General features: G+C 40.6%; 1 long non-coding RNA gene and 1 pseudogene across 1 annotated transcript; both read left to right on the plus strand.

Annotated features, from left to right (window-relative positions):
* The first annotated feature begins 1,063 nt into the window (after positions 1-1,063).
* Positions 1,064-2,935, plus strand: LOC121813727. Its single transcript, XR_006053841.1, has 3 exons — positions 1,064-1,310; positions 1,966-2,081; positions 2,853-2,935. It is a non-coding gene; the product is annotated as an uncharacterized LOC121813727 (long non-coding RNA).
* A 256-nt stretch (positions 2,936-3,191) lies between these two features.
* On the plus strand, positions 3,192-11,422 carry LOC121813726 (annotated as a pseudogene).
* The last annotated feature ends 1,737 nt before the right edge of the window (positions 11,423-13,159 follow it).

Consider the following 13,159-nt stretch of genomic DNA (forward strand, 5'->3'; position numbering starts at 1 on the left):
TGCTTTAATTAATTTATTATTAACAATAATATAAAATTATGCACAAAAGGAATTACTAACGTAAAAACAAGTGGTTTTATTTATATATGTTTATATATAAATATATGCGGTGGCCCCTAGAGACAAAACACGTACAAACTCCAAAACACATTTCTAGCATGAACTGAACTTCCAAAGCAGAGCTACTAGATCACTTAAATTACACAATTGAAAGCATGTGTGTATTGTTTGTGTATTTATACACAGGCACTCATATATATTCAAATAATTTAAAAAAAGTTCATTTACCTGTTACTACCACACACCAAATCCGGTCGTTGGTACTTGCTGGCTTGTGTAGCCACAAGATAACAAAAGCTCAACACTGCGCCCAGCATCCTGGAGCACTTCTGTTGTCTTTTGTACGTGTTTTGAGTTTTTATGTGCTTCTGAGTTTTTACATGCTTCGGAGTTTGTACGTGTTTTTACGTGTTTTGGAGTTTTTACGTGTTTTGGAGTTTGTACGTGCTTCAGAGTTCGTACGTGATTTGAAGTTTGTATGTGCTTTGTCTGTAGGGGCCACCGTAAATATACTTTTATTTATTCACTCCACATAAAATGTAATAAATAAATCATATAATACAAAAATCAACTATTCACATTTCAACTTTTAACTATTTAAATTTTCAGCTTTTTCCTTTTACAAATTTAAAGTGAAACAACACAAAACACTGCAAACCACAACACAATTAAATATAAATTATAATATGAAAACAAAAAGAAGATGCATACTATCTCTAGTCATAATGGGCACATGCATAAATAACTATTTCTGAATCCATTTATCAATCTGCAACAGAAAAATGGTTCAAGTGGCATGCATTACCTATACCTCTTAAATGATGACTTGATTCCCTGGCTCTCTTTCTCATCTCTCATCCATCTGGCTCTGTTCCTTGCAATGCACAGCCAAAAAGATGACAAAACTACCCCTCCCCCTTGACCCAGCGTCAAAGAGATAGAAGAGCAGAGAGAGAGATGGAAGAGCAGAGAGAGAGATGGAAGAGCAAGAGAGAGAGGTGAGAGAAAAAAAAACCCCACGTGACGGCTCGCGATAAAGAGTCGGCTCGCGTCGTTCACGTCAAAGAGTCGGATCTAAGAGCCATTTCGTTCGCGAACGACCCATCACTAGTGCGTGAGGAGGTGCGGCTCTCTCCGTGGAATATGAGACAGTCTCGGTGAACAGCAGCTGCTCGGCTGTTTCCGTGTTCGTTACTTTTTTCCTGAACTTTGTGTGAGTGGACCGTCTCCGTGTGAAGCTCCGTGTTCAGGTAACGCAAGGCGTGTGTAATGTTTGTGATGTTTCCCTGTGTGCAGCTTAGTTCACGGTGACGGACTCGCAGCTCAGACGGTGAATACGGCACCACAACGAGGCCGTGTTCGCCATATTGTGTTAGTTTGTGCGATCACGTTTGGCACAACACCAGAATGTAGACACTCTGAGCTCCGGACGGGACTTTATCTTCACGGTGCTGCCAGAGGGAGAGACGCACTCAATCATTATTTGTTATAAACAGGACTGTTTTGGATTACACACAACGACCTGTGAGTAAAAATACTGCGTCACACTGGCTGTTCTCCTCTAACAGGAAGTCATCGTCTGTAAGGACGGTTGTTACGACACTTGTAACGTTTGTAACTCGGACAGACCGAGTAAGACTGATAAATATAATATAAAATGTAACAGTCATATAAAACTGGGAATAGAAGTTTTAGAGTGGGATCAATAAACAGATATGATAACGGCACAGATATCAGTAAAACCTTTAAATAGAAGCAGATCAGCTGGTTGCAGCTTCCTCTGCCTCACACTGCTGTCTGACTGCATGCAGCTGACACTGAGAGGAAGCAGGAAAGAAGCAGCTGATGTTTGGAAAGCAGGGTTTCAGCTGATGTGCACATGAATGATTTGTGTTTCCTCTGCAGGTAGAAAGTGTGTGTGAGCTGAGCAGCATGGATCAGTGTGAGGACAGAGAGGAGGGAGCCCCTCCCTCTAAAAGCACTCTGTGTGGGGAACATGAGAGCCAGACCAAAGCTCAGAGGTGAGATGACCATCTCTAACTGTCCATGACTCTTCTCCATGTCACAGCTCAGCACTCACATCACTGCTCCATCATTATTCACACATGGATCCCTGTAGTGTGTGGGAACATATAACACAGTGAAACATGCAGGTGTGACAAACACAGCCAGGCTCCACAGAACATGAGAGGACAGTTTAGAGGTTTGATCTGGTTGTGAAATAAATCATTCAACCACAAATCAAAGCTGTAAATAATGAATCCCTTCTTCTTCTTCTTCTTCTTCTTCTTCTTCTTCTTCTATCCTGGTTATTTTTCTAGCATCAAACATCAACAAATACATCACAAGTCGACCAAACAAGTGGCTCAAAGAGCAGATTTTAAAAAATAACGATAATTCTTAAAATTTTCTTAATATAACTTTTTCTTCTGAGTAATACATGCTGGAGGCTGGTGATGCCTGCAGGGGAAGAAAAAAGGCTAAAGTATATAAATACTCATTATTTCTAACATTTATTAGCAATTTTACATGAATCATAACACAAATGAGTTTTAGAATGAAAGAAATGTATATTTACTAATGTAACACCAGCTGTCATAGTCATCTCACTCATAAGGTAAGGTAAAGATGTTCAGTATTAGAGAGAGGCGCCAATGATAATCGTCTGTGAGCAGCTCTTGGTGAAAGTGGGGAGGAAGAACATGAAGAGACCTCCTACAGGTCAGATGTCTGTGGAGAGAGAATCTTCTGTGAACAATGATTTAACATGGTTTTCTCTCCATGTCTGCCAGAGTCAGTGGGAGAACCTGTTGGCCTCATGTCCCCCAGAGGTTTTCTGAATCCAGCTGTGTGTCTCTGAGGAGTAATCAAGTCCCATGAATGCTGGTCCGGGGGTGGATGTTTCTTGCTGCTCAGACAGGTTGTGTGTGTGCTGGTGGGGTGGGTGGGAGACTGAGTCCTTATTGTGGTGTTCAGCTGTTACCTTTCTATTAAGCTTTGTGTAGCTACGAACAGTTCAGCTTTAATGTGCTCTTTAAATTAAATAAAGCTGATTGCCATCAGTATTCAGATCAGCAGCTCAGCTGAGATAAATGTGTTGAACAGAAGATAGAAATATAATCACGACAGTTGATCAACTCCGTGTGATCCTGAGACATTGGTGGGAAAACTTTCTTCATCAGTCTGACTGACAGCAAAGAGTTAGAGGATGAAGGGTTTAAATGAGGCTGCAGAAGAAAATAACTGTTTGTATTTATGTGAGATGGTTTGAGTTCAGCAGGTGGAAATTCACACTGTAAGTAACTTCGAGATAATTAACAAAGTTTAACAGAAAACGTGAGCATTATATTTCCTATGACTTTGGAGAGAACGGTGAAAACAGTGTGTGGGTCCATCTGTAGGGCAGCGTCATGGTTCAGTTTCAGAAAGGAGAAGGATTAGTTTCTGTAGCTGCTAATAACAGAGTAATGAGCAGAAATGACTCGAGTATTTGTTTGTAAATCATCCAGAATTGTTGTTGTTTATAATGTGGTTGCATGTTTTTCTGAACACAAAAATATCTTTAATTGAAATCTTAATCTTGATCCTGGGACTCGATCTTTCTGTCTGCTGCGATCCGCCTCAGACCATCAGACTATCCTGAACCTGATGCCAGCTGTGTGTCCTTAAAGAGTGATCTGTCCATGGAGCCTCCACTCTTCTTCAAAAAGCAGATTGTTTCAGAGACGGTGTAAGTAAACATCAGCTCATCTTCTTCCTCATCTGTCCTCATCTTCAGAATCATGCTATGTCAACAAAACTGAATTGAATAAACTTGTTCTTGGTGGTCTACTTCTTTATCTGGCAGACATGACAGACCAGGCTGCTGTGAGCCTGATCACAGCTGTGTGTCTCTGAAGAGTGATACCTCCATGGAGCCACCGCTATTCTTCAAGAAACCAGCATCAACCTTTATAGCAGGAAAACCAAAGCGGTGAGCTCTCCTGGAACGTCCATTAGAGCTGTCGCTATAATTACCTGGTTCCCTGTACTCGGGTTTAAGCTGATATTTAGACCTAAAATGGTTGTAAAGATTAATGTGAGTGTTAGTGGGACGTAGCCGTGAGACCTGAAATCAGATTTTGGAAGTTCAGTTTAACTAAGAGACTCACAAGTAACAGACACCAAAACAATGCTCAGAGGTGGTTAAAGCTCTGAGGCAGGACTACAGAAGGCCTTTTATGCATCTCGGTCGACTCTCAGGGTTCTGGATTGTTTTTAACATTTAATGGTTATTCATTTTTAAACTGTATACATTTATGATCTAATTTTCTCTGGGATGGCTCATTGTGTGCTTACCAGGATCTGTCAAAGAACTGTCTTCAAACAGACACGTAGCTGTGAGTCTGTGAAGAGTGATACCTCCATGGAGCCACCGCTATTTTTCAAGAAAAACGTTATACCCTTAAAACCAGGGAAACGAAGGAGGTACGTTTTCCATCAGTACCGTCTCATTAAGTGGCTGTTTGCTCTGTACTGAGGAGTAAGTAGGTATCTACGGTACACTAAAAACACCTCAGGGTACAGAATAATCTGAAGAGCAGTGTTAGTGTAGTGTGTGTGAATGTCTGTGTGAATGGGTGAATGACTGAACGTGTAAAGCACTTTGGGGTCCTTAGGGATTAGTAAGGCGCTATACAAATCCAGGCCATGTTTACATAAAATCAGGTAGAGGAACTCCGGTTTGAGCAACACAGTCACAAGTTTGTTCTTCAGATACCAAACATTACACAAAGGTTCATAAAACTCAGATATAACATATGAAAAGTAGTCATGACAGCCATGATCTTCTGGCAGAACTTCTCTAAAGTATGAACATATCAGTGCGGACGGAGCATTTACAACCATTAAACATAAAGTGGTAATTAGCTGAGTAAAATTTATTATGCAAAGAACGAGATCTCTAAAACCCCAGATAAGCTTCTGAGTTTGAAACGAAACCCTTAGAGATGCCTTTAACACCAGTTTAGTAACATACTCTGGGCTGCATACTTTTAAAAACTAGTGAAATCTGAAAAATCTTTAATTTTATTAAAGGAAGAAACATGTGATTGGCATTCATTCAGGAAGTTTCACAGAAGTTTCAAAACTGGTTCAAGCAGGAAGCATGTGAGACTCAAACAGGACAACAAGACAGAGAAATTAGAAAAATGAGGGTTTAAATACACATGAGATAATTAGAGAAAGAGACAGCTGGGAAACAAGGTGCAGGGGAATGGAATCGACTAACGAGCAGGGGGTGGAGAAAACTGAACATAATGCACAAGAGACTATGAAAATAACACACTGCAGTTTCATATAAACATGTTGTGGTTTCCCTACATTCAGGTTGAGAGTGTTATAATATGATGGTGTTGCTTTGACTGCACAATCGCACGAAACGATATAGAAAATATGTAAAATATATCAGCTGTGAATAACTTCCTAATTGCATTGTATAAAAAGGAATGATTGTCTGTAGGTGCAGGGAGCGCTGTTAGCATAGTCGCTCATTAAGACCAGACCAGGTTAATTCTGTCCATTTGCAATTACAATTGCTTAACTAGCTAACTAAATAGATTCTGCACATGAGAAGAGTGTCTGTATTTGCATTTGGACCGTCCCTTTCACACTGCAAATATTTAAATTGAAACAAATCCCAAAAGTGTTAAACTTAGATTAGCCACAACTTGAGTAAGCAGGCATGACTGATTTATTTGAAAGCATAAATGGCACATTAATAACCAGGTGACCATTTTACGTGGCTGGATGTGTATGTGGAAAGATAGTGTAATGTAATTCTTCATGGTTCTTCCACAGTGTGGACCAGCAGAGCTCAGAGGTTCCCAGTGGTCAGTCTGCCCAGCAGCATCAAACACAGCTGGACTCCATATTTATGGTCTGTACATGTACAACAACTACTTTTACATCTATTGTGTTCACAATCATCTCCATGCTGCTCTTTGTAGAGATCTGATGTTTGGCTCCATGATTTCAGTCTGATTGGCTCATTCATAAAGTATTCTGTTCCAGCTGCTGGAGAACAACATCATCACTTTTGTGAAGGACGAGCTGAAGAAGATCCAGAAGGTTTTGAGTCCATATTATGAAGGCAGTGAGATGGAGGATGAAGCAGTATTGCATTGTGAAGATGAAGAGCAATGGAGGAGCAACAGAGAGGCAGTTCTGAAAATCACAGTAAACTTCCTAAGGAGAATGAAGCAGGAGGATCTGGTTGACCGTCTGAAGAACAGTGAGGATTTCTCTAAAAATTTTCTTTTGCTGAGTAACTGGAACATTTACTAATGTTTCAAAAGAGGGACCCACATGTGTTGAAATGCTAATGATTTAGGGCATGAAATTGTTGCCTGAACTTTCTACAGACCAGATTTGTATTTTTCCTTCTTTTTTCTTTTGAATGCTCTTCAGAAGTGTCAGTAACCTTAAATCTCTCTGAAGAAGAAGTTCCAGTGTGTGTTTGAGGGCATCGCTAAAGCAGGAAACCCAACCCTCCTGAATCAGATCTACACAGAGCTCTACATCACAGAGGGAGGGACTGCAGAGGTCAATGATGAACATGAGGTCAGACAGATTGAAACAGCATCCAGGAAACCAGACAGACCAGAAACAACAATCAGACAAGAAGACATCTTTAAAGCCTCACCTGGAAGAGACGAACCAATCAGAACAGTGCTGACAAAGGGAGTGGCTGGCATTGGGAAAACAGTCTTAACACAGAAATACAGCCTGGACTGGGCTGAAGACAAAGCCAACCAGGACATCCAGTTCATATTTCCATTCACTTTCAGAGAGCTGAATGTGCTGAAAGAGGAAAAGTTCAGCTTGGTGGGACTTGTTCATCACTTCTTTACTGAAACCAAAGAAGCAGGAATCTGCAGCTTTGAAGACTTCCAGGTTGTGTTCATCTTTGATGGTCTGGATGAGTGTCGACTTCCTCTGGACTTCCACAAAACTACAATCCTAACTGACCCTAGAAAGTCCACCTCAGTGGATGTGCTGCTGATAAACCTCATCAGGGGGAAACTGCTTCCCTCTGCTCGCCTCTGGATAACCACACGACCTGCAGCAGCCAATCAGATCCCTCCTGACTGTGTTGGCATGGTGACAGAGGTCAGAGGGTTCACTGACCCACAGAAGGAGGAGTACTTCAGGAAGAGATTCAGAGATGAGGAGCAGGCCAGCAGGATCATCTCCCACATCAAGACATCACGAAGCCTCCACATCATGTGCCACATCCCAGTCTTCTGCTGGATCACTGCTACAGTTCTGGAGGATGTGCTGGAAACCAGAGAGGGAGGACAGCTGCCCAAGACCCTGACTGAGATGTACATCCACTTCCTGGTGGTTCAGGCCAAAGTGAAGAAGGTCAAGTATGATGGAGGAGCTGAGACAGATCCACACTGGAGTCCAGAGAGCAGGAAGATGATGGAGTCTCTGGGAAAACTGGCTTTTGATCAGCTGCAGAAAGGAAACCTGATCTTCTATGAATCAGACCTGACAGAGTGTGGCATCGATATCAGAGCAGCCTCAGTGTACTCAGGAGTGTTCACACAGATCTTTAAAGAGGAGAGAGGACTGTACCAGGACAAGGTGTTCTGCTTCATCCATCTGAGTGTTCAGGAGTTTCTGGCTGCTCTTCATGTCCATCTGACCTTCATCAACTCTGGACTCAATCTGCTGGAAGAACAACAAACAACCTCCAAGAGGTCAAAACCAAGATACTTTACAGAGACACATTTCTATCAAAGTGCTGTGAATAAGGCGTTACAGAGTCCAAATGGACACCTGGACTTGTTCCTCCGCTTCCTCCTGGGTCTTTCACTGCAAACCAGTCAGACTCTCCTTCAAGGTCTGCTGATACAGACAGGAAGTAGTTCACAGACCAATCAGGAAACAGTTCAGTACATCAAGGAGAAACTCAGTGAAAATCTGTCTGCAGAGAAAAGTATCAATCTTTTCCACTGTCTGAATGAACTGAATGATCGTTCTCTAGTGAAAGAGATCCAACAGTCCCTGAGATCAGGAAGTCTTTCCACAGATGAACTTTCTCCTGCTCAGTGGTCAGCTCTGGTCTTCATCTTACTGTCATCAGAAGAAGATCTGGATGTGTTTGACCTGAAGAAATACTCTGCTTCAGAGGAGGCTCTTCTGAGGCTGCTGCCAGTTGTGAAAGCCTCTAAAAAAGCTCTGTAAGTACATAGATAGCATTTATTTATGAATGAAAATGATACAAGGTAGCTTACAACTATAGAAAAGGTAGAACACTTTTGTATTTTGTTTGTCTCTTTAGGCTAAGTTGCTGCAACCTTTCAGAAAGAACCTGTGAAGCTCTTTCCACAGTCCTCTGTTCCCAGTCTTGCAGTCTAAAAGAGCTGGACCTGAGTAACAACAATCTGCAGGATTCAGGCTTGGAGCTTCTCTCAGTGGGGCTTGAAAGTCCTCAGTGTACACTGGAAACTCTCAGGTCAGATCAAGAGCTTTTTAAACTTACATTTAGATAGGAAAGACATGGTTATAGCTTACTCTCTTTCTCAGTTATTTTAAGTATAGTATAATTATTTTTTCAAAAAACGTTAAAAACATTTGCTAAATTTGTGGGACTCTAGTTTGTCAGGCTGTCTGATCACAGAAGAAGGCTGCACTTCGCTCGCATCAGCTATCAGCTCCAACCCCTCCCATCTGAAAGAGCTGGATCTGAGTTACAATCACTCAAGAGGCTTCGTGATGCAACGGCTGTCGGCTGGAATGAGTGATCCATGCTGGAGACTGGAAACTCTGAGGTATGGAGAGTCTTGTGACAGCCACACATGCATAGATAGAGAACACACATTAAGATTAAAAGTCAAGAGGATCAATTTCACTAAATAGTTTTGAAAAATTATTATTTTCATGAATACTTGTGCAAAGAAATAAAGAAGTGTGGTGCATGGGCAGTGACCGTGCAGCCTTCCTGAAGCATTACGCAGAGGTTTTTGGCCCACACACACCCCAGTCTGGGTTATCTTTGGAAAGTTTAAATACAGTGAAGTGGATAAGAGTTTTTTGTCATAATCTTGGCACACTCAATTTGCTGGTGGGATTGTAGCATGAGACAGGTTATTTTAATGTGTTTCAGGTGAGAGCAGTACACAAACCTTATAGACATTTTGATAATTACAGGTTAATTTAAGCTGCGTCTTTGAGTTCATTAGTATAAGATGAAATAAGGAAGCTAACTGAAGCTAGCTGCTATAAGTAATGTGGAAATGTTAACTTTCTAATTGTGCTATCATGTCTGAAGGCAAATGGAAACATTTGGAGTGTAACAAGCTATAAAACTAATGTTAGTCCAACCCTATTAAATGTTAGGTTTTCTGGAGTGCACAAATTTGAATACAGAAGACAGCCAAGGTACAGAAATAGCTGCAGAAATGCATCACCTACAGCATGTTCCAGATGGTTACCGCTGTAAAGGTGCTGAAAACTTTCTGACAACCAAAGAAATGTGGATTGTAAGAGTCAGAGTCCTATTTGTAAGATGTGTGGTAGCAGGACCTTTCTATTCCCGTTTTGTTAGCAAAGTCATTGTCTAACATTATATGTATGAGAGCCATGTAATGTCCATGTGTGCATGCTGACTGTGCTGGTCTGACCCCCCTCCTCCTTTCAGGGTGGAGCCTGCTGGAGTCCGATGGTTGAGACCAGGTCTGAGGAAGTGTAAGTGTGTTTTTAATGGGATTCATGAAAACAAAGCAGCACACATTCAACCATCTTCTGATGTCAGGAGTCATCATCAAAGTGTCAATCAATGAACAGATGATGGATCAATAACTGCAGCTGGATTGTGTTTGTTCTCTCCATCAGATTCCTGTCAACTCACAATCGACACAAACACAGTGAACAAGAACTCCAACTGTCTGACAACAACAGGAAGGTGACACGTGTGGAGGAGGTTCAGTCATATCCTGATCATCCAGACAGATTTGATGTTATCCTCAGCTGCTGTGTAGAAATGGTCTGACTGGTCGCTGTTACTGGGAGGTCGAGTGGAGAGGAATGTGTTGATATATCAGTGAGTTACAGAAGAATCAGAAGGAAGGGAGACAGATATGACTGTGAACTTGGATTTAACGAACATTCGTGGAGTCTGAGCTGCTTTGATCATGGTCCTCATGCTGTCTGGCACAATAAGACAAGAACAACAATCTCCTCCTCCTCCTCCTCCTCTGTCTCTAACAGAGTAGCAGTGTATGTGGACTGTCCTGCTGGCACTCTGTCCTTCTACAGAGTCTCCTCTGACACTCTGATCCACCTCCACACCTTCAACACCACATTCACTGAACCTCTTTATCCTGGGTTTGTTTTTGGGTCAAATTCTTCAGTGTTTCTTTGTGCAGTCTAAAGGCTGTCCTCCTTTTACAGAAACACTTCAGAAGTCAGCTTTTCAGCATTTTTAAACAGGCTGTTTGTTATTAAAGGTTTATTTTATTGTTCAAGTGTGATGTAAGTATACAGTATAATGTGGATATAGAACTGGTGTTCCTTCTAATTAGTTGTGTTGCTCATATTTGTTGTTGTGTATCATCTCCTGTTCCCATCAGGCACTACAATATCATAGATCAAACGGTACACAATTTTTAAATTCAATTCAGAATGTCTGTATGGTCTCCTGAACCTTCCTCCAGTATTGATTATATATTATTTAATCAGTAAGCATTCATAGTGAGAACATCAATGATTCATAGATGTTCTCACTATCAAAATACTCCATAGTTATGTTTTATCGGTCTGGTTGCTAACTTTTGCTAAAGCTGGCACTGCAGACATCTACTGGATCCACTCTGACGTATGTAATCCTCTAACTTATAAGTAATTGCACAATATACCAACAGTTACATTGTTAGGGCCCTGAGTTAGTTAATTGGTTTTTATTGTCATTTTAACACATTGGATTTTAATATGGAACAGCAGTGTAATCTCAAACATAGCACTTTAACATCAGTGAGAGGGTGGTTGAGAAACCAAAATCAAAGTTTTTAAAAATTATTTTGCAATCTGAAAGTTAATTTAATGTTTAATCATTTAATTTTAAAGGCCGGGACATCGTCTATTATTTTATTTTGGTTCAGAATTGTATAAAATCTCTTTTTATGGTTTCAATTATATGTTAGGTTCAGTTACTTCATTTCGTGCTGAGAAAACTGTATATATAATGTAAAATAGAAGCTCAGCATTTCACCTTACTTTTTTGAAGAAGTAACTATATAATTAATTACCCAGCATTGGTCATTATTTACTGTATTTTGCAGACAGAGTTACAGACTCTCTCCCAGACCACAGACTCATAATACAAGTCAGAGCTTTATATATAAAAAAGAAAGTTTTGTTTTCATAATCGGAGTTCAAGTTATTTTTACTTCCAATAGTGTTGACATGCTACACCGGTCATGAACAAGATTGTTTTTAAATTTTCATTGTAAGTGGTCTAAAGCAGTTAATTAAAAGTAGTCTAACATAAATTTAAATGATGTAATTTGATTATTTTAATAAACATGTAACTTGGATGGATTGGATGCTGGCGTGACCACAGTGCACACGTCTGCTGTCGCTCACAGTGGTCCAAGAGACGCTCAGGGAGTTTGTGTGTTCGCTCAGACACGTGAAAAATTTGAGGGAACATTGACTTCAGATTAAAATTTAAGAACCAATCGTTAACTCTCCATGAGGTAAACAAAAGACATTGCAACAACTTTGTTAAAGAGTGAGCAGGTTGGTACAAAGCTCTGCAAAGGAAACTCTTGGTGAAGAAAACATCTAAAGGTCACCTTTTGTCTTCTCACTGGAAGAGATGGTGTTGCAGTCTCTGCTCTGAACACCACAGGATGTTCAGAGCAGAGACATTGATACCACACATTGGCAGTGTTGGGACTAACGCGTTATTAAGTAACGCATTACAGTAACTACGTTATTATTGTGGTAACTAGTTAGTATGCCAACATCAGGAACGCATTAATCGTTACTGGGTTTAGATAGGGTCGTTATTCGTTACTTCTTGCGGTGGCTATCGCGGAGCTTCCACAGATTTTTTGAAAAATGTATTGATAGCAATGTTGAACATTATTACACAGGGAAAAAACAACTACATGTAAAATAATCCCACTGTGATGCCTCTGCCTTTGTAAATGGAGGGACAGTAGCTGCTTGTGTAAGCATGTAAAACCTGCAGATAGTCAGATTAACAGTATTATACAACAATTAAAAAAAATAATTACAGTACTATACAACAGTAACAGTATTTTGTCTCTATGTATCCCATGTAAACAATAACGTGGCGCACAGCGTGATGTGAGAAAGGGCACATACCTTTGACGTTGCATGACGAACTCTGTATTCCTCGTCCACACGTAAACACAAAAAAGGAGTGTCAGTTTTCGGTGATTCAAAATGCCGTTTACGTGGACAAAACAGCTGCGTTTTCAAAAATACCGTGTAGGTGCGGACGCAGCGTAAAAGAGAAAAGCATCAACCTGTTCCACTGTCTGAATGAACTGAATGATCCTTCTCTAGTGGAGCAGATCCAACAGTCCCTGAGTTCAGGAAGTCTCTCCACAGATAAACTGTCTCCCGTTTAGTGGTCAGCTCTGGTCTTCATAAGATAAGATATCTGTGCAATTGTCATTGCACAGTCATACATAGTACAGTAGTACAATGAAGTTGGAAAAACTGTCCTACGTCGGCACTACATATAACACAACATGACATGATATGACACATCACAACGCAACAAACAACACAACACAGTATATTAACTTAGTATAAAAAGAAGAATAAGTGTATGTGTATTTGTTACACCCCGGCCTAGGCAACCGGCGTGCAACACAGAAAAAATAAAAATAGGGGGAAAAAAAACTACTACGGTTCTCCAAAACGTAAGTATCGACAACTATTTACATCAAAGCCAAATGGGACATTTATTTACATCAAAACACCAAACTATTTACAACTGGGGGGGGAAGATCACGAACATGACAAACTGAAACACAGGGCTTAAACACACAGAGGGAGCAATCAGGGAATGGAC

Source organism: Haplochromis burtoni, unplaced genomic scaffold, assembly GCF_018398535.1.
Source record: "Haplochromis burtoni strain Fernald_Lab_line unplaced genomic scaffold, NCSU_Asbu1 Contig_2358, whole genome shotgun sequence".
NCBI classification, from domain to species: Eukaryota; Metazoa; Chordata; class Actinopteri; order Cichliformes; family Cichlidae; genus Haplochromis; species Haplochromis burtoni.